The sequence below is a fragment of the Crocodylus siamensis genome, chromosome 3 (genome assembly GCF_052110815.1).
Source record: "Crocodylus siamensis isolate JL-2025a chromosome 3, ASM5211081v1, whole genome shotgun sequence".
Lineage (NCBI taxonomy): Eukaryota > Metazoa > Chordata > Crocodylia > Crocodylidae > Crocodylus > Crocodylus siamensis.
The window spans coordinates 223,836,788-223,858,440 of NC_143397.1; the positions used below are offsets into that span (position 1 = coordinate 223,836,788).

Consider the following 21,653-nt stretch of genomic DNA (forward strand, 5'->3'; position numbering starts at 1 on the left):
TTAGGATAATAAAGCCGTTCTAATCTTGTAAGGTTCATCCACCTTACTTTTAAAGTCCATATGCAACGGCTGTGTCCCAACCTTTTTCCTGTACCATTATTACTGATGCAATACTCTCCTAACGCCACTTGGGAAAGTTCCCAACTGTGGTTCTCATCCCATTTTTGACTAGTACTTTTAACATCTGCCTTACTACTTACTAGCCATTTCGGGGCCAAAGGAAAAGCCCTCCAAGGCCACTGGCCTCTGGCCTCCCGAAGCCCCCCACAGGCCCAGCAGTTGGTAAGATTAAAAGTACCTGCAATTCTTTCCATCATATCAACATACAAATTTGTCCCTGGGGGAGCAATTTGGGAAAGCGAGGGTGTGAGCCAGCGGTTAAGGCTGCTCAATTCTGCTTCTTTCATTATGCAGATAACAACAAGGCACATTAAGATTCCCACCATATTTTCCCTTTTACTTTCTTGTCTAATTTTCTGAGCTTTGATTAAGCCGTCTCAGGCGCACTTGGAGATCACCAGTAGGTTCACAGCTCCACTTGCTGGCTTCTTGTTCCGAAGACGACTCAGCTTCCGGAGTGAGTTCGTCTTGGGAGATGTTGTCCTCTGACGCTTGTGGATGTCGTTTCACACGGGTATGGTGTATCCAACGATCATGGCCAGTAATCTTTACAGCGGTGTGGGTTGTTAGAAGTACCTGGAAAGGGCCACTCCACCTCTCAGTCAAAGGCTCCTTTTTCCACCGCTGCACCAAGACCCAGTCTCCCGGGGAGAAGTCATGTACCGGTACATCTAAAGGCAGACGCTGAAAGGAGGCTGCATACCTGTGAAGAGAAAACAAGACAGACTGCAAGGCAATAACATATGTATGAAGTTCACTATTACCTAATTCAAAAGTTACATTCTCTCGCATCCCAGGAGGTAAGACTCGAGGCGGCTTGCCAAACATAATTTCATATGGGGTCAATTTGATGCCCCGTCGGGGAGTGTTTCGAATGCAAGTAAGAGCTAGCGGCAATGCTTGAGGCCACTTAAGGCGTGTTTCAATACAGATTTTGGTGAGCAAAGTCTTTAAAGTTCTATTCATGCGTTCCACTTGTCCTGAACTCTGTGGTCTCCATGGTGTGTGTAGTTTCCAAGTAACCTTGAGAGCTTGTGCGACTTCTTGAACCACTTTTCCCACAAAGTGTTGTCCTTGATCCGACTCGATGGACTCAGGCAGGGAATACCGGGGAATGATCCCCTGTAACAAATACTTCACTACTGCAGCTGCAGTGGCAGTCCTGGTGGGCCAAGCCTCGACCCAACCAGAGAGCTGGTCTACCATGACAAGTAAAAACCCGTGATGTCCGGATCGTGGGAGCTCGGCAAAATCAATCTGCCATGCCTGTCCAGGGTACGCTGCCCAGGGTCTACCTCCCATTGGCACAGGGGGTTTCCTTCGAGGGTTTACTTTCTGGCATGTAATGCACTTGTTAGCAATGCGCTGAGCTTCTACATATAGCCCTGGGGCTACTGCTTGGCAGATCATTAGATCACCCATGGCCAAACCTCCCATATGGGTTCTTGCATGGAGCTGTTGCAGCACCTCCCGAAGCAATGGCCTGGGTATCATGACTTTCCCTCCTGGTACTATCCACCACCCCTGGGAGTTCTTTTCTGCACAAGCTTTCTGTGCAAATTTATCTTCTTCAGGGGAATACTGTGGGACTAAATCCTGAACGTATGGCCATATGGCATGGGACATAGCCTGCTTGGATACCTCTTCCGCTTCTCCCCCAATAAATGCAGCTTCCTTTGCTGCTGCATCAGCCTTTGCATTTCCAAGCTTATGCTTTTCCTCAGCAGCCTTCCCATGGGCCCGCACATGAATGACTGCTACCTCTTTAGGCTGGTGGAGTGCCTCTAGTAGTTTGATAATCTGGGGGCCATTAGCAATCTTATTCCCAGAGGCAGTAATGAAACCCCTTTCTTTCCACAATAGTCCGTGCGCATGGACTGTAGAAAAAGCATAGCAAGAGTCAGTGTATATATTAACCCGCTGGTCTGTCCCCAGCTGTAATGCTCGGGTGAGCGCAGTGAGTTCTGCGGCCTGTGCCGACCATGAGCTCGGCAATGACTCCCTCCATACTACCTTATCCAAGGTTACCACTGCACATCCTGTTCGTCTTTTTCCATCGATGACAGAGCTGGAGCCGTCCACAAAGTATTCAACATCTGGGTCTTCAATTGGGTCCTCAGCAAGATCAGGTCGCACCTGCGTGGTCTGATTCAGGACCTCAAGGCAGTCATGCGTCGGTTGCCCTGGCTCTGGCAGCAAGGTTGCAGGGTTTAAGGCTGTAGTATGTTTGAAAGTAAGTCCTGGATTAGAGAGCAAAAATATCTCATACCGTGATTGTCTGGAGGGGTTAAGAAATTTCCCTCCCTCAGTCCCTAGGATCTGGGGAACTCCATGAGGAGTGAGTATTTCCATATCCGCACCCATGACTATCTTCTGGGCTTCTTCAACAACCACTGCTGTGGCTGCCACAGCCCGAAGACAGGCTGGCCACCCGAGTGCAACTGGATCTAGAACCTTTGAATAATATCCCAAGGGTCTCCAGGTCGGGCCCGATGGCTGTGTCAGCACCCCTGATGCAACCCCTCGATTCTCATGAACATACAGTCGATATGGCTTTTTACTGTTTGGGATGGCTAAGGCTGGGGGCTGGGTTAATGCTGCCTTCAGCAGATCAAAAGCATGCTGCATTTCTTTATTCCATTTCCATTTAGTGAGACTCTCCTTAGTCAGGGATTCATACAGTGGTCTAGCCTTCCCACCGTAATCTGGTATCCATAGTCGACAGAACCCAGTTAGCCCTAGGAATGCTCGCAGCTCCTTGGGTGACTTAGGTGGGGTTAGACCTTGAATCGCCTGTATGCGATCTGCACTCAGGGCTCTGACTCCTTTTGAGAGCTTATATCCCAAAAATGTGACTTCAGGCTGACATATTTGGGCTTTTTCTCTAGAGACTTTATATCCTTTTTTTCCCAGAGTGTTTAGGAGTGACCTGGTGGCTTCCTCGCAGAGCTGCAAGCTTGGGCTTGCAACTAGCAGGTCATCCACATACTGGAGGAGAGTCACTGCGGGGTGTGATCCCTTCCATTCCCCCAAGTCCTTCTGAAGGGCAAGTCCGAAAATATGGGGGGCTGCTATAAATCCTTGTGGAAGAACTGTCCACATGAGTTGGGCTTTATGGAAAGTATCTGGGTCCTCCCATTCAAAAGCAAACAATTTTTGACTCTCTCGGTGAAGAGGAATAGAGAAGAAAGCATCTTTCAAATCTAGCACTGAAAATATTTCAGCTTCCCCTGGTACTTGTGTCAAAATCGTGTGAGGGTTCGGGACTACAGGATGGTCTGAAAGGACCTTCTTATTTACTGCCCGTAAGTCTTGGACCAGTCTGTATGAGACCCCATCTGCCTTTGGCACTCCAAGAATGGGGGTGTTATAGGGTGAAGACCCTTCCACTAGCCATCCGTACCTCTTGTATTTCTCTATTAATGGCTTGAGTCCAGCTCTGGCCGCTCGGCTGAGTGGGTACTGCTTTACCCGAACGGGCCCCTCCCCATCCTTGAGTACGATCCTTACCGGGGAGACGAACTTAGCTCGCGCAGGGGTTCCATCAGCCCATACTGAGGGGTCTACTCCAGTCATGTGATCTTCTGGACTTACTGCAGGGCGTCGGTCCTCCAGGAGAGCCATCTGATAGTTCGAGCTCTGCTTGACAGGTAGCTGGACCACCATCTGATCGTCTCTGAAAAAGATCTCAGCTTGCAATTTTGTGAGTAAGTCCCGCCCAAGGAGTGCAACCGGGCAACTTGGAGAATACACAAAGGAGTGCTCGAGCAAATGGTCTCCCACCTTGGTGAGGAGTGGTTTACAAACAGGGAGTCGAGTTTGCATTCCCTCAATCCCTTCTACAAGTACATGCAGTTCACTAGTTCCTGCACAGGGGGGGTTTTCTGGAATCATTGAAAATGTAGCCCCAGTATCCACCAAGGCTTCAAAGTTTTTGCCACCAACCCTAATGGTTACCATGGGATCTTCTCGGGCTCCAACCCGAAGGGTAGTGGTCTTAGATCCCTGTCCCCTTCATTCTGAATCCTCACCCTTGTCTTCTGCCCGCATGAGGTGACCTCTCGGTTCCCCCTCTCTCTTCTCCTTCAACTTCGGGCATTCCCTCTTCCAGTGTCCTTTCTCCTTGCAATAAGCACAAACATCTGCTCCCACTCTTTCTCCCTTCCTCTTCTGTATCCCAGCCTTTCCAGGGTTCCCTCCAGTTATAGCAGCTGCTAGTGCTGCCATCTGTCGCTGAGCCTTTTTATCCTCCTTGCGCTCCTGCACTTGCTCACGATTCCCATACACCTTATATGCAATTTCCACCAGCTCTGAAATCGGTTTCCCAGCACCTCCCTCAGTTTTCTGTAACTTCTTACGGATATCAGCAGCAGATTGACCAATAAACATAAGATTTACCATGCGCTGGTTATCTGGGGCTTCTGGATCCAGATCCGAAAACCTGCGAAACGCCTCATACAGCCTCCCAAGGAAAGCTGAGGGATCCTCCTCTCTTCCCTGTCTCACCTCATACAATTTAGACAAATTGGTAATCCGAGGCACTGCCTTTCCCATTGCTTCCACTATAATTCCCAAATACCGTGCACTCAGCTCTCTGCCCTCTGCAGTATGATTGTCCCATCTCGGCTCTTCTACAGGGCAGGTATCACGCAGAGTACGACCAGCAGCACCCTCTGACTCAACTCTGGTTGCCGCAATACGCTCTGCTGTACCTAACACTAATCTCCTCTCCTCCGGGGTTAGGAGGGTCTGGAGCATCATCTGGACATCAGCCCAAGTGGGTCGATGAGTCTGCCCAATAGATCGAAACAAATCCCTCATCTTTTCAGGGTCTTCACGAAAAGAGGGGCTCTGATTCTTCCAGTTAAATAAATCTGAAGTGCTAAATGGGGTGTAGACAAAAGTTGCAGTGCCTCCTTCCCCAATAACCTCTCGCATCGGACAGTTCAACACCGGCTGTGACTCTACAGGCTTGCGCAAATAATAACCCTTATTTCCTGATTCAGATGAGGCACTTGGCTGAGGCTCACGCTCTAACTCATTAGGTATGCATTGGTACGTCGGTGGTGGTCTCTCTAAGGGAGGGGGCGGTGGTGCAGAAGGACTGGATGCCGAGGAGGCGTCTGACTCATCTTCGCTACCCGACAGGGCAACCGGAGCACGGGTCCGGTACTTAGCCAATTCAGAATCCCCCCCCTCATTAGACTCAGGAAGTACAGGCGGCCCCCCCCGAGCCTTTTTCTTAACAAGCATCACATGAGACTTTGCTAAGTAATTCTTAATCCAAGGTGGCTGATTTTGAACCACCCACAACCAACAATCAATATAAGGAAACTGATTCCAATACCCATTTTGCATAACAATTTCATGGATAGCTATCACTTCTTTTAGCACAAAGGATCCTTTCGGGGTCCAGTGGACCCCGAATGTTGGCCACTCGAGTTGACAAAACTTAGTTAAATCACCTTTTTTCATTTTTATTCCATAATCGGCCGGCTTTGCAAATTTATTAAAATGACGTAATAAGACTTTTAGAGGGGTATCAATATTGTTTTCTACACGAGAGCTACTCGTACCCATTTGCCCACAAAAATGCGCCCAAAGCACACCAAATACCAAAAAGATCTCAACAACAGATGATTTACAATGAGAGCTAAGCCTAGAATTTCTCAGCAAACTTACACATCCTTTGTTTTAGATCCGTACACCACATTGGGCAAAGGGAATTCGTATACTCACTCAGATACCCCAGAGATCTCGATCCAAATTCCAAAGTGTGTCTGCCTCTCCAGAAACTCAGAATTTACATAGGATACTTCCTTTAACTTCCCGGATATTTGGACTTAAACCTCAAATACCAGGGCGAGTCCAAAGTCGGCTCGGTGCGCACAAACCCCTGGTACCGGAGGTGCTCCGTCACTGAATTCCGGGGTAGTCCTCGAGAAGCCCCACGTTGGGCGCCAATTATTGAATTAAAAATCGTGGATCGTTTCTCGGGAGGCGGAAAAAAACCTTCAGCTACAGACACACTTTATTAGCAACACAAAAGGTATATATTTGCAAATAGGGTCAGAGAGAGAGAGACAAAAGATCAATCACTCTGCCCCCGGGCACAATCATTAGCAGGCTTTTATCCCCTCTCTCCTGACCACGTGTGCAGAAGGAGGAATTTTTACAACTCATTTCCGGTTCATACAAACATATATGTAAACATGTCGCTTCATACGTCCCATGTGCATTATAATTAACTACTTAAGTATGCGGGGCGGGTAGGCTTAATATGCATTAGGTTATCACGCGTGCGTAGATGGGACCCAAGGTTACTCAAGGTTCAACCTGAAGGCAAAAATGGCATTTGCTCTTATCTTAGCCTAAGAATGTGGGGGTCATGAAAGAAAGTGTGATTTAGTGTAACAAAGAGATAGTAAATTTGCAGAACAGAGAGGGAGTGATACCTTAGTACAAAGGGCCTTTGGTGGTTTTCCCTTCAATTTCCAACCCCCCCCTTCCCTCTCCCATTAAGGAGACAAGGAGGGGTAGCAGCTGTGTTTTTTTGTCTAAATCTGCTATTGATAATGCATTTTTAATAATATTTCTAACACTCTGTCCCTCCCTCATTGCACAGAGGCACATACACTCACACCCTCCCACTCCCGGCCCCACGGTACCACTGTGGGTCTTGTGCTCTCATGGTCCAGTCATGCAGCCAGGAGCCACGTGGTACAGGAGCAGCTGGAGGGCAGGCAGGGAAGCATTGAAAGCAGTGGCGGAAGGAGGAGTGGCAGCAAATGGGCATGCGGACCGCAGTGACTGCTGGTCGGGAGCATAGGGCCCATGCAGTGTCCCAGAGCCAGCGCTGGCAGGGCCCAGGGCAGGAGAGCAGGGCCCGGGCCAGCGGGGCTCAATGGAGCCGGGCCAGGCTGCACCAGCAGAGAGAGGGGGAGCCAGCATGGCTCCAGAGCCTCTGCCAGCCCAGGCCCCACGCTCCTGCCACCCCACTCGGGGCCCTGCAGGCGCTGACCCCAGGACACTGGTGTGGGCCACAAGCTCCCACCCAGCTGTTGCTGCACTCTGTGCACCCACTCACTGCCACTTCCCCCTCCCCACCCCCCACTGCCACTTTCACTGCTCTCCTGCCTGCCCGCCAGCCACTCCTGCACCACATGGCTCCTAGATGCATAGCCAGACCACAGGACTCAGCAGCAGCCATACCAGCACCAAAGACTAGGGTGATCCCTGCAGCCTTCCCCTGCCTCCCTCCTCCCCCCGCCTTCAATTTCCCTAGGGAGCAAGGAGGCACAAACAGCCCCAAGGTCCTAGCCCAGAAGACTCTGCGAAGCAGAAGCTTCTGGTGGGGGGGGGAAGGGGGAGAAGGGGGGCGGTGAACTGGGTGAACTATTTGGGACACCATTTGATGATGTTTGCCAGACATTTAAGCCTGCTGAAGAAATGGGAATCATTGGAAATGGGAAAGAAAGGTGCAGCTCAGCTGTGGGAGTGAAGAGGAAGTCATAATATAGTCAATAGGATGGCTCACCATATCATGAAAAAGAATTGGTACAGCACACAATGGGCATTAGCATATATCTTATTCAGATGGGGTGCACTAATCTGTCCTTGTCAAAGATTCCCCTTTTTTTTAGAAAAAAATTGTTTCAAGGGTCAAGTCAGTTCTGCATTATACTGGGCAAAGCCCAATAGTCAAGTTCCAAATTTCAACTGAGCAGAGCTCAGTCATTCAAAACTACGTGGCTCTAGCACCAGGCAAGTATTCTGTCTCCCAGCCCCATCAGTCTTGGCTTTGAATACTTCCTAAATCCGTGGCAGGCATCCTACCTGTAAGCCCTAAGCCCAGAGGCCTTGGGGTTCAGATGGTCCCTGCTCTCACTTGGCCAAAAAGCCAAGGAATAAGCCAGAAGGGAAGCATGAATGCAATCTCTCATTGCCACAAAATTGTGCAGTCCAGTTTCCCGCATTCAGAGAAACTTGCAGGGGTCAGCCTGCCCACGGTGCAAGGGACAGGCCGTACTCTGGGAGTACCAACTCGTCGATCATGGTATCTAGCCCATGTGTTTTACAGTCATGTTCAGTGTTGGCAGCATTTAATCATCTTCATAATTAGTTTCCATTAATGAGCCCATGCTGCTTTTGGTTGCAGTTTAATGATAGACATTATATTTAATGATGCTTCTTTACATGCAAATATAAGATGAAAGACTTTTTTTCCCCATGTTTATTGGGGAGCAAAAACCTTGTCAAGTAAATACAGTAGCTGTTCTCTCAGAAAAACACTGTATTTTTTTTGTTCATTTCTCTTATTGTAGCTTAACTGATGCTCCAGCCTTTAAGAAGTGTTTGCCTTTAAAATTATTATATACGCCAAAATATTTGTCATTAACTGACTGAATTCATATACCGAGTCAGCTAGTTTCACAGTTAACATTCACCAAATGTAACTAGGGTCAAGAAACCAGTCATATTTGCTCAACATCTCAGAAAATAAGGTGATTTGTGACTAAAGTTGGTCACCAAAAATTCCTGTTTAAGATGCCCAGTTTTATGCTGGCTTAACTTCACTGGTACACTCATCTAGCACGCTTATTGATATTTTGCATAATTTTTCATTCCATCTATGGTACATCCCCTGTAGGGTTATGCAAAATTTTACCAAGTGTTTCATTTCGAAGCTGTTTTGATGCGTTTTGAGCTCAAAACAGTGAAATCGAAACGAAACAAAAAGCTTTGACACAGCTTCAAAACAAAATGAGGGCACTCGAAACGTTTTGAAAGTTTTGCAACGTTTCGAGTTCTGAAGCAGCCCGGTGGCGGGCAGCAGGGGAGAGCCAGGGCTACTCTCTGAGTGGCTCTGCAGCCCCACGTAGCTCAGCCCAGCGAATCTGAACCCAGATGACAGGAGGCTGCCACTGCTGCCTGTGGCTGGCAACAGCATCTGTCTTCCCCAGCACTGGGTGCAGGCTGCACCCAGTGCCCATCCGAGGCGGCAATGGCAGCCTCCTGTCATCCAGTGCAGATCCAAGGCCCCACACTCCCGGGAGGAGTGTGGCACAGCCCCGCAGCCCTCTCGGGGGTGTGAACCCTCAGGTCTCCGTGCCAGATGGCAGGAGGCTGCCTCTGCCAGCAAATTTTGCTTTCAAGACTCAGAGGTGCAGTTTCTGAGAAACTTCTGCACCTACCTCCTTGAAACTTGGCAGTCTTCATGCCCTCAAAAGGGGGTACCATTACTGCAATTTGCATCTGAATCAGGCAACAAATGACAACGTTTTAGGCATTTTCATGATTCCCCATTATAGCCTATGGGCGAAACGTCATAAGTCAAAACAGCAAGACAGTTTCAATGAACTGAAATGGGACAGTGCTTTGAAACTAAACGAAACGCTGTCCCTTTGAAATGGTGAAACGGATGTCAAAATGAAATGATGGTGTTTCACACAGAACCTAATGCCCTGGTACTGCTGTGGTCACCCATCTATCTGCCTGTGGTTCTGCAATAGGCCTGAAGATGGCTTCTGCCTTCTGCTTGGTCCACTAGGCTGCTTATACCGTCACTCCTCCCACAGCACACAGTCCCCTGGACTATTTCTTACCCTAGTAACATTGGTCTCTAGTCCCCCCAAGTATCCTGGTAGTCTCTGTCATACTTAAGAGCATAGATTCAATAAAATGGCATCAGTTAATTTAATCTTGGTTTCTCTTGTGATATCTCAGCCCAGTATAAGACATTTTATCTAGTCGTGCTATTGCAATACACAGCTCGTATTAACATCCACACTGTTTGGAATTGCTGTAAAGAAAATTGTCTTGACGAGCAGATCAATTCTGCAAAGTACTGTGCTTTCCTGAGGGGGTGGAGCACTGAGTGGAGGATGTGCAGCACATAGTAGGATCCAGCCCTGTCTGAGCTTGCTACATTTCCTGTCAGGTTGCAGCAGTATTCCATACACACAAAATATCAGGACACGGCCTGAAGGTTAGAGGTCAAGCAGTCTTGTAGTTCAGCCATATCTCTGTTCTAGGTGGCTTTAAAAAGAAGCACTTTTGACCTCTCAGTTGCTCCTGGGGAGCTTTCATCTGCCATCACCGCTGCAGACAGTTCATTTTCCAATCTAATTATCTGGAATGACACTTCCATCTGCCTGCCTCCTTTGCATTAACTATGGCTACAGCCACATTCCCCCAGTGCATGTCAAACAGCATTTAAAGGTTGCATGTAGCAAAGATTAAAACCCAACTTAAAAGCAAAGACTAAGCCAGTTAAAGGATATACAGCATGCTTTTATGCCAATAGGCATATGTGTCTATATACCATGCATGTATACACATGCAGAGCATATATATGGAAAAAACAATGTTCAGGGAAGGAGATTCAACAAGATATGGGAGCATTGTTACAATAGGGTGCTTAAGATAAAAAAAAATAACTTGAAAATTGCAAAAGTTCTACAAGCCCGCACATCACCATACATCATGTTCTAAAAGTTGTAATTAGTCCCTCGATACAAGGAAAACAGTCTTCTAATCAACAGAGAAGTCATCAGTGGGCATGTTTACACAAGACATTGACTACAGTTATCTAATTAGCTCTGTGGTAAACGTCTCAGTGCCTACATGTGCAGGACTATTAGGTTGAAGTAAACTGATAAACACTGCTGCAGGTTACTACTTGTAAATACAACAAGTACTAACCTATGGCGGAGTTTTTACCCTGCAGCAATGCACATAGAGATGCTAGCGGAGCTGGCTGGGACATGAGAGTGCTTTGGTGCAGGGGCTGCCTCCCAGCTAGCACTCATGCCCCAGTCAACCCTTCCACAGCATGTTTAGCTGGATCAGAACAGCCTCGGACTGGCAGGCTGACCCCCTGGGCCATCTGCCAGCTGGGGCTGCTCCGATCCAGCTCAATGTGCTGTGGTCCTAGGCACATGTGTAAACATGGTGCCTGGGAGCAAAAAACTCTGGTGTCCCAAATTAATTGCATGTATAGATGCCCAGTGAGTCCATAGATGACTGAGAAAGTTGATCTCAAAAATTAAAAAAAAGAGCTTATTGGTTATTATTCAGCAACAAAAATGCAGACTCCACAATGACAATTATAGAAGAGAAGATTTAAAAGCAAGGGGTAAATATCTAAAGTAAAGCAAAACCATATTTCCCTTTAAGAGATCTGATCTCACATTGCATTGTCTTTAATCATTACCAATGATGTACAGTAATCACTTCTTTAGCTTCATTTAGGATTTACATGACAAAGTCCTATCAAAATAGAACTATAGGAGCTGAAAAAACAAACAAGTAAAGTGGAGTGCTTCTCATTACATACACCAAAATGAACTCATTCTAATGAATGTAATATTTAATAGTATCCTGAGAAATCACAAAATAAAGTTTTTATCAAGTGGGCACCCAGCAGATTTCTACCATGCATAATCACAGAATTGATAATTGTTTCTTTTAGAGAAGCCTGCAAAGGCTAATGTGGCACTGCATAGTAGTGGTATATCTGTATCTCTGAGCTGTCACCGTAATATGATGGCAATAGTTTCATGGAAAAGAAAACCTTCAGGGGACAGGGTCAGGGAGAGAAAAATTACTCTTGGGGCCCATTCCAAATGTAATTGAAGATCTTGGGGATGTCTTTCCACTGAGTTCAGTGAAAGCTGAATCAAACTCATGACTGGTGGAAAGTGAATGCATTTTAATAGGAATGCAGTGCATTGATTTTAAGGTTATATCGTAATATTCTAATTCCCTCTTTTCAGTCAATTAGAACTTCTTGACACTTTAACTTATGGAGTGAAATGCTCTACACAAGATCTCTGCACAAAAGCTTGACCAAATTTAATCATTTGAATAAAAAGATAAAAAAAAATACCTTCCAATTATGGAGTCTTTTAGGAACAGCTCAACAGCAAAACTGGTCTGGGAAATAATTGGAATTTTTTTACTACTTACTTCCAGAGTGTGTTGGAAAGCCCAATATATTTGTTACCCTATGATCTAAATGTCAAAGAAGTTGAGAAAAAAATACATCACAAGGGAATCAAAACATCATGTTTTTATGCAGTTTTGAGCACTGAAAGTGTAGTGTTGGAAATGCAATGCAAGTCTTCTGCCTGGCAGTAAGCAATGCTGCTACTAGACAGACCATCAGTCCCAAATACCACTTCCCCACTATGAATTTCCAAACTCTTGTCAGTTTTGCATTACAAGCCTGTCTCACTTTATAAGGATAATGTGCTGCCAAGGGATTATTAAGGACCCTTTCCTCAACACACTCTCTTTAGTCTGTAATAATCCCCTTGTAACCACAAGTGTGTGGCCATGTCTACATGAGGTGCACTTTACCAACATACAGATGCTCCCCATATGGGTTCAGCCATACAGGTCAGGCTGTGCTTTCTCCCAGTAGAGCAAAACCCCACAAGCAAAACAAGCCATGCTCATAAAAACAGTTCTCCAGGTCTACATTTACAATAGTTTTGGGGTTACCATGTTGGTCAGGGATCACCTCTTCACAGCCCTGATTAACATAAAACACATTTGTAGACTTAGGCTGCATCACTGCAGGGAAAGAAATCCATGTTAGAGATTAAGAAATCCATGTTTTCCCTCAGCAAATTAAATGGTTCATGCCCTTAACAAGGAAGGGTGCAAAAACTGGTAAATACATTTTAGTAAGCAAATAAAGCCATGGATACTTAAACTCTTGAAATATATAGTGTCTATTGACAGATGCAGACAACAGACTGTCTCACAGAAATGGAACTAGATGAAGGGTGTGTATGTGGAATTGTTCCCACAAGAAAAGCTTTAGGAAACACCTACCACTCAAAGGTAAAATGTTTCTCATAGTTAGTAAAAGAAAAGAGTCACCTCTGGCAGGGGTGAGCTGGCAGCACCAAGATGAGGAGCAAATTCTCTCAAGAATTAGCCCACTGGCCTTCAGTGGGACATTAGTACTACGGGTGTGCAAAATGGGCCCTATTCAATTCGGATTTTGATTCAGATTCGGCCTGAATTAGGGACAGTGATTCAATTCATTGATCCATATCACTGTCCCTGGTACGATTCAGCCGAATCCAAATCTGAAGATTTGTGTCTATGGCTGAATCACTGATTCTCTCAGTCAGAATTGAATCTTCAGATTCGGATTCAGCCTAATCAAATTGGGGATAGTGATCTGAATCAACAAATTGAATCACTGTGCCTGATTCATGCCGAATCCAAATCCAAATCGAATACAGCCCGTTTCACACACCCCTAGTGGCTAGTACTGGAAAGGTTGGATTTTCTAGCTTTGGCAAAGCTTAAAAGGTTTAAACTTACCCTATCAGCCAGTTGGGACTCTGGAATGGTATTGCAAACTGCACTGACTTGTATCCCGTTAATTTCTGAAATTAGCAGCACCTTCAGAGTGAATAGCCTATTTTTCCCCTGCAGCGCTTTGTACTGCCTCCTCCTGCTTCTTCCACACTACTGATAGCAAACTTGCACTGATAGCTATGCTTGCACAGACAAGCATAGCTTAGCAGCTGCACAGCAGTATTCTCATTAATGCAGCACCAGATTCTCCTTTGCACATTCCACCACTTTTCACCTTGTGTTTATACATTTTGCAACACTGCATGTGTGCTACACAAAGATCAGTCCCAGATGCCCAGTTATCTGCCAAGATGCCAGTGGTTCTCAAGAGCACTGTGCTATTTTAGCCCTTATTTGTAGTCTTATAAAAAGACTTGACAGGAAAATATTTCATAGTTTCATAGTTTCTAGGGTCGGAAGGGACCTGAGCAGATCATCTAGTCCAACCCCCTGCCATGGCAGGAAAGAATGCTGGGGTCAAATGACCCCAGGAAGGTGTTCATCCAGCTTCCTCTTAAACACTCCCAGGGTAGGAGCCAGCACCACTTCTCTTAGAAGCTGGTTCCAGACCCTAGCCGCCCTGACTGTGAAGTAGCGCCTCCTGATATCTAACCTAAACCAACCCTCTGCCAGCTTGTGACTGTTATTCCTGGTCACTCCTGGCGGTGCTCGGGGGAACAGGGACTCCCCCAATGCCCGCTGATCCCCCCTGACTAGTTTATAACAGGCCACAAGATCCCCCCTCAGCCTTCTCTTGTGGAGGCTGAACAGTTCAGGTCCCGTAGCCTCTCCTCATAGGGCCTGCCCTGCTGCCCCCTGGTCATGTGGGTGGCCCTCCTCTGGACCCTCTCCATGTCGTCCACATCCCTCTTGAAGTGTGGCGCCCAGAACTGGACGCAGTACTCGAGCTGCGGCCTGACCAGTGCCGCATAGGAGGGGGAGGATCACCTCTTTGGACCTGCCTGAGATGCATCTGTGGATGCATGCCAAGGTGCGGTTGGCCTTCCTGACTGCATCCCCACACTGCCGGCCCATGTTCATCTTGGAGTCAATGATGACCCCCAGATCCTTTTCCGCCTCCGTGCTGACAAGAGGGGAGTTCCCCAACCTGTAGGTATGGTGCCGGTTGTTCCTCCCGAGGTGCATCACCTTGCACTTGTCTGTGTTGAAACCCATCCTATTCTCATCCGCCCACCCTTGTAACCTGTCTAGGTCTGATTGTAGCCTGTCGCATCCTTCTAGCGTGCCCACGTCCCCCCACATCTTCGTGTCATCAGCAAATTTGAACAGGGTGCTTTTTACCCCCTCGTCCAAATCGCTGATGAAGATGTTGAACAGTGCGGGCCCGAGGACCGAGCCCTGCGGAACCCCACTGCCCACGTCCTTCCAGGTTGAGAAGGACCCATCCACTACCACCCTCTGGGTGCGGCCGTCCAGCCAACTTAGAGGGATTTTCTATGTAAATTGCAAGGACATTACAAATGAGATTAAAGTAACATATAACAGAAAGAGAACTGCCTGCAGGATGTTTAAAAAGTAGCAAAAGCTCCTTGCTTTATGCAATCAACAGTCAGTGATGCTATTCATATGTGTCAGACAAGTAGGATTTGACCCTCGCTGCCTCCGGGCTCCACACAGAGCTAGCTCAACCTCGAAGAGAATACCTTGGACAGTTCCCGTAAGTCTTCATGAAGGGAGTATATACCAAAGCCTACAGAACAGTTCCTGATGAACACTCTCACAGTCCAAATACTGGACTCTATTGATTGCTACTCAGCTTCACCATACCACCCTGAAATACTGATTATTTGCACTGTCCTACAATACAGAGAGCAAGCAGCAAAACTGAGAACTCAATTTGTCCCCATCTTCTCTTATGAATGGAAATTTTATTACAAAGTTACTCTTCAATGTCCCACAACACCAGTGAAGTCCACTATCCGAAAGATTTGTTTGACGTTAAACTTGATCTTAGCCCACAAGAGGTTATGAAGCTATGCAGAGTAACACAAACATGTTTTGGCTATTTAGAGCCATTTGTAACCTCCCATTCCCTATTTCAAAATTTCTTTCAGTAAAATTAATTTTATCAATACAGCAGAAGCAGCTCATGTTTAAAAGACTGTAACAGAACTTAGTCAACCCCTACGCTACATAGGTTTTATAGGCGAGTACAGTGTCTTGAGACCAAACTATAAACTGTTTCATTAGAAAATTGCAGTAAAGATTTTTTCCTCTTTCATATAATTTTTTCTACCATGTTATTTCCATATTACTGTAACTTTGCAATACAAGGTATAATTTTATTTCTTTCACACTACATGGTTCAGTCCTTGATTGTTTATCTTTTCTTTGTCTGATCTGCACCTTTAAAAAAATTAGCCTACAGCAAAACATTAGTTTTTGCCAGAAAAATACTGCCATAAAATTGTTTAATTCTATACATTTGTGTATGGCTAAATGCATCCTATGTCTGAGGAAACACCTACAAGAGAGACTCATCCTAGCACCTGCTTTGTTTACAGGATTTTTGAGCCAAAGAACTCTTAAGAGCCAATTTTCAAGGGATCTTTCTTATGTATGCATGCCTCACATGGCAGATCTAGCCCACAAGCCTGGTCTGTTGTGGGTGTCCCATACAGTGCCTGCCCTGGACTGGCCACATGTGCTGCTTGCAGCATGTGTGCTGGCTCCAACCCTGTGCACCAAATGCAGCACACACTGGCCCCAGTCTGGCCCATGTGCAGACCACAACATATGAGGCCAGTCCAGGATACTCGCTCTATGCACTGCATGGCACTGGCCTGGGGCACATGCTGCATGAGGTGCCCACAATGGAACAGCCCTGTGCACTGGCTCCAGCACAAGGGGCCACTCTATGGGCCCAATATGGAGCAGTCCCAGATATGGTGCATGGAGCTAATCAGAGATAGGTCAGAGTAGCCCTGCATGCTGCATGCAGGGTGCACTGTCTCAACAAGCACAGAACTAGGCCAGGGCAGACACTGGATGCAGCACCTGCACACTGGATTCAGCAGAAGCAGCCTACCTGTGGGCCCTATCTGGACTGGACCCATCTCTACCAGGCAGGGGCCAGTTCAGCATGAACTCCACATACAGTGCATGCCCTGAACCAGACCCATGCCATATGCAGCCTGTGTGCCACATGGGCTCTGCATGCCATATGCAGCACACTGGACTAGGACCAGCACATGCTGCATGCAGCAGGCCCTACTGTGGACTAGATGATATGGCTCCATGGGCTGGATCCAGCCTGCAGCCTGTATCTTTGACACCCCTGTTCTAGAGTCATTAGATAGAAGATGCCAAAATCATCCCTAGTGTAAGGAACTTTGACCCACATTGACTATCAAGGGATTAAAAGGTAAATTCATCCCTCTGTAGTTGGTCCATCTAGTGTCTTTTTGCAAGAAGCCATACTAGAAGAAGCAGACTATATATCTATGGCTGTTTCATCTTTGCTTTAGAAGAGATCCTGTCTTCAAGATCAGAACTCACACATCAGACAGAGTGCCTGCTTTGGGGAACCTGATGATGGGAAGAGGAGGTTGAGTTTTGTCTCTCTTCTCTTTACGCTTCAGTGTGTCAACAGAGTGACACACTGGCCATGTCCACACAAGCATGGATATTTGTTTCCCTGTGAACAAAAAGCAGTGGCACACCTTGCTTTCCCCAAGGACAAGAAGCAGGTCTGCAGCACCACATATTGCATGTCCATGCTCACCTGGGCCTGGCCACTAAGTGCAGGTAGAAAAACTGCCGCAATGCATGATTCTTGCCATCCAGAAATAAACAGGGGAACATTATTTTTAAAGCTTTTAAAATTTTGTATCTATCAATATCTCTCTAGATACCATCTCCGTTGGTTCACTACTTGCTGGTATAATTCAATGACACTCAATTGTAAAGTTTTAGGTTGTTCACTGGCATTTTGATATGTCCAGCAGTAATCCAGAATGTATTTCTTACAGCAAGTGTATATAACTTTTATTTGGCCACTGTGCACTGACTGTTGCTTAATCTTCTTTTGGTGTTTGTTGTCCAAAAGGCACTCAAATGTTCTCATTCTACTTGCTCAGTTATGCTGTATACCCTAGTTTTACCTGTGCCTGGGCACCCTCATTCCACTAGAAAAGTGCCTTGTTTCAGTTCAGCTCACATTCCTGTGGAAAGGGTATAGAGAGCGTCTCTTATTCCAAGATAGGAATGCCCATAAACTGAATTATCCTAGTAGGATTACATTGGCTTACTTACAGCGGTGTAACCCATAAAAGTTACCAATGCAGATGAATTCTCTGTTGTGGGATCCTCCCTTTATATCAGTACTAAGCTGTCTCTTCCATATGATCTTAGGAACCACGATAGATTCAACAATGATACTTTCTGATTATGTGTCTTCATCAAGTCGCCCTGGACATGTTTGATAGATCACAGCAGATGGATGACCAGGTTCCAGCTTGAGCAATCCTGCTTATCTAGCCTCTCTGGCATTACAAATAGAAAAGACCTTCAATTTGATCCCATTGCAACTTATCTGATAGTGTTTTTATGCTCCAAAAGAAAAAAAAGCGTTGTCATGTTTCACACAAAGTTGCTGCCCTTCAGCACATGCTGTGGTGCCTGTAGTTTTCATATCCACCTGTAAAGCCCTTGAGGATCCTTTGGGATGAAAGGTAGAATATAAATAAACATTATTATCAACCTAAATTAAAAGAGTGGCAATTTATTCCCTACAGCATTTATACTTGTGAAAATAAGTAAATACTCTATGGTTCCTCTGGGTCTTCTGCTATACCCTAATAATTTATGCTTTACTTGCCCCAGTGATTAGTGTATGACGTGGGGTTTTTAATCAAATCACAAAAAGAAAGAAAAAATATGGAAGATAAAAGACGGAGACTTTGAAATTAGTTTCACAGGAATATGAAAATTATTTGCAGTCTGATGAGAAATGAAATTATGTGCCACTAATGTAATTCTTTCTTGCTATCTAGTACATGCAGCTGTTTAAAACCTAATAAAGGGCAGATATTGAACAATAAAAAAATGAATGTTACTTATTACAGGCTTGACTGAGGCACAGCTTCCAGCTCATGGAAATGGTGCTAACCCAGAAGCTGTCCACAGAAAGATTTGTAGCTCAGAGGTAAAATTTAAAAACCATGAGAAGGTTAATGGCCTTTCATTTCCAGCAGAGCTGGCCAGCTTCAGGGCAGCTGGGGGCCCCAGAGCATGCAGTGCCAGCATCTACCCCTTGGGCCACATACTATGCATGCAAGCTATATGCTACAGTGGATGCCCTCACCTCCTCTTCCCCCCGGTACATGGACTGCACTGGTGGCATGGTTTCCTTTCCCCACCAAGCGAGTCTGCACCAACAGCATTTCTGTCCCCCACCCCCATGAGCTGCTCCGGCAGTGTCCAGCCCTCCCCCCAGGCTCACACCACTACATGGCAGTAGGTCAGGTGGTTACAGGGGTCCATGGGCTGCCAGTTGGATAGCCCTGATTTATAGTAAGGCTCATTTTACATTGCCCTGATAGTGTAAAGGAACCTCAAACCAGGAGTAAGTTACAGTACCGCCAAACTGTAGTTATTGTACATTGTAAAGGGGCCCTTGTGCAAATGGGAATCGGGGCAGCTGGAAATGATAGGTTCAAGGAGTTACCTTCCTCCAGCACTCACCATTCTCCCACTCACCATCTTCTGCCCATCCTAAACTGAGTCACCTGGCATTTCCAAAGTGCTTTGCAATGGTCAAACATGACAACAAATTGCCAAAAGATTATCGCATCTCCCTTTCAATTTGGGGGCTCAATTCCTGTTAATTTTCTAACAAGTTGTCATTCTGACTCTATGTCCATTTCCTGTATGGGAAAAATAAGATGAAACATTATTTGATGGAGGGATTTTTGAAGGGCAGATAAGTAACTGGGGGTTGCAATCACTGCTAGTCTGTGAACAGAGATGCTTAATAAATGCACCACCATGGGATTGTGAAAATAACACTAGAGCGACATATTTGCTCTTAAAAAAGCATTTGGTCAGGCAATGGTAATTAAATGGAAACTCCCCACCTGTAAAAATAAAGTTCCAGTAAGAACCTGAAGGAGTGGAATTCCTTCAACACACACCAGTACAGTAGAGCAGATTTTGGCCTGTCTGGCATTGTTTCATCTACTTAAATACATTTTTCTCTTCTGACTGGGCACTAATACCATCCATCATAGGTTTCTTTAAAAGGACACAAAAGAAGTGAAGGGGACCTGGGCCAGACTGCACACTTGAAATAGGGTTAGCTAACACCCAGTCAATGTAAACGTAAGTCACCTGAAAAGATAGGTGCTCTGTCTTACACATAAAGCAAAAAAAGAGGCAAACTAGGATTTCACAGATTTCATAGACATTAGGGCTGGAAGGGACCTCGGAAGACCATCGAGTCCAGCCCCTGCAGGAAGTCAGCTAGGTTCAAATGATCCCAGCAAGATAGATGTCTAAATGTTTCTTAAGAGAGTCCAGAGTAAGTTCACCACCTCTGAAAGCAGCCTATTCAGGCCTTGGGGGCTTAGACAGTGAAGAAGTTTTTCCTTATGTCCAGCCTGAAATGGTCTTGGAGGAGTTTGTGACCGTTGGACCTTGTCATCCCTTGGGGCGCTCTGGTGAACAGGCATTCCCCCAGGCCCTTATATACTTATAGGCAGCCACCAGGTCCCCCCTGACCCTGTGCTTTTCCAGGCTGAAGAGTCCCATGGCTCTCAGCCTCTCATCATAGGGCCTGTTCTCCTGCCCTCTGATCATGCATGTGGCTCTCCTCTGGACTCTCTCAAGCTTTTCCACATCCTTTTTAAAAATTGTGGAGCCCAGAATTGGATGCAGTACTCCAGCTGCAGCCTCACCAAGGCTGAGAGAAGAGGGAGTATAACATCCTAAGATTTACTTGAGAAGCATTTTTGGATACAAGCCAGAGTTTTGTTTGCTTTACCAGCTGCAACATTGCATTGGTGGCTCATAGTCATCTTGTGGCCAGTCATGACCCCCAAGTCCCTTTCAGCTGTGGTGCTAGCAAGTGTAGCACTGCCAAGCCTATAAGCGTGCTGCAATGTTTTTCCCAGTAAGGTGGAATACCTTGTATTTTTTGGTGTTGAACACCATCAAGTTTTCATTTGCCCATTTTCTGAGCTTGTCGTGGTCGGCCTGGATCACCAGTCTATCCTCAGATGTGGACGCTTTACCCCCAAGTTTGGTGTCATTGGTGAACTTGGCCAGTCCGCTGTTGATACCAATGTCTACATCATTAATAAAGATGCTAAAAAGTATAGGCCCAAGGACAGAGCCTTGGGGGACCCCACTGGTCATGGCACACCAAGACGATTTACTTCTATTACCACCCTCTGGGTCCAACCTCAGAGCCAATTCCCCAGCCATTGGACTGTGATGTAGCCGAGGCCGCAGTTGACCAATTCTTTCATGAGGTGATCATGGGACACCAGATCAAAGGCTTTTTTAAAGTCAAGATATATGATGTCAATCTCTTCTCCCTTGTCCAGGTGATAGGTCACCTGGTCATAGAAGAAGATGAGATTGGTCAGGCAAGACCTACCCGCAACAAACCCATGCTGGCTATCCCTCAGGATGCTGCCATCAGCCAGTTTGTCAAGAATGGTCTCTGATAATTTTTTCCAAGATCTTCCCTCAGATAGAAGTCAAGCTGATAGGCCTGTGGTTCCCCAGATCTACTTTCCTCCCTTTCTTGAAGATCGGCACCACATTGGCCTTCTTCTAGTCTTCAGGCACTGGTGAAAAACTGACGCAAAATACCCATTAAACAGGGTGGCTTTTTCCTAGGTGTCAGTTGTCTGTTGTCCCGTTTGATTTAGCACTTAACTGGAGGAACAGTAGGAAACAGATACTGTGGCACAAAGATCCAGAATTAACATTCTCCTGATTCACCTCTGATCTCGCTACAGGGGTCAGAGACTCAGCAAATTTTCTGGTATCTAAACCCATGTAACCCAAGAAGGCATTCTTTAGGTACTCTTCCTTGAACACAGGCAACTCCACATCACACATTGGTTCTAGGAGTTAAGGAAATCTGACAAAGCTGATAAAACAAGTTGTATGGCATGGTTAGC

The 21,653-nt window shown here is 46.1% G+C and overlaps 1 long non-coding RNA gene across 1 annotated transcript in view; it reads left to right on the top strand.

The window, feature by feature from the left end:
* LOC149869515 (uncharacterized) overlaps positions 1-18,212 on the top strand; it is a 42,936-nt gene extending 24,724 nt beyond the window's left edge. Inside the window, exon 4 of the long non-coding RNA XR_016441104.1 lies at positions 17,875-18,212. This is a non-coding gene — a long non-coding RNA (uncharacterized LOC149869515). The remainder of the gene's footprint in view (positions 1-17,874) is intronic.
* The last annotated feature ends 3,441 nt before the right edge of the window (positions 18,213-21,653 follow it).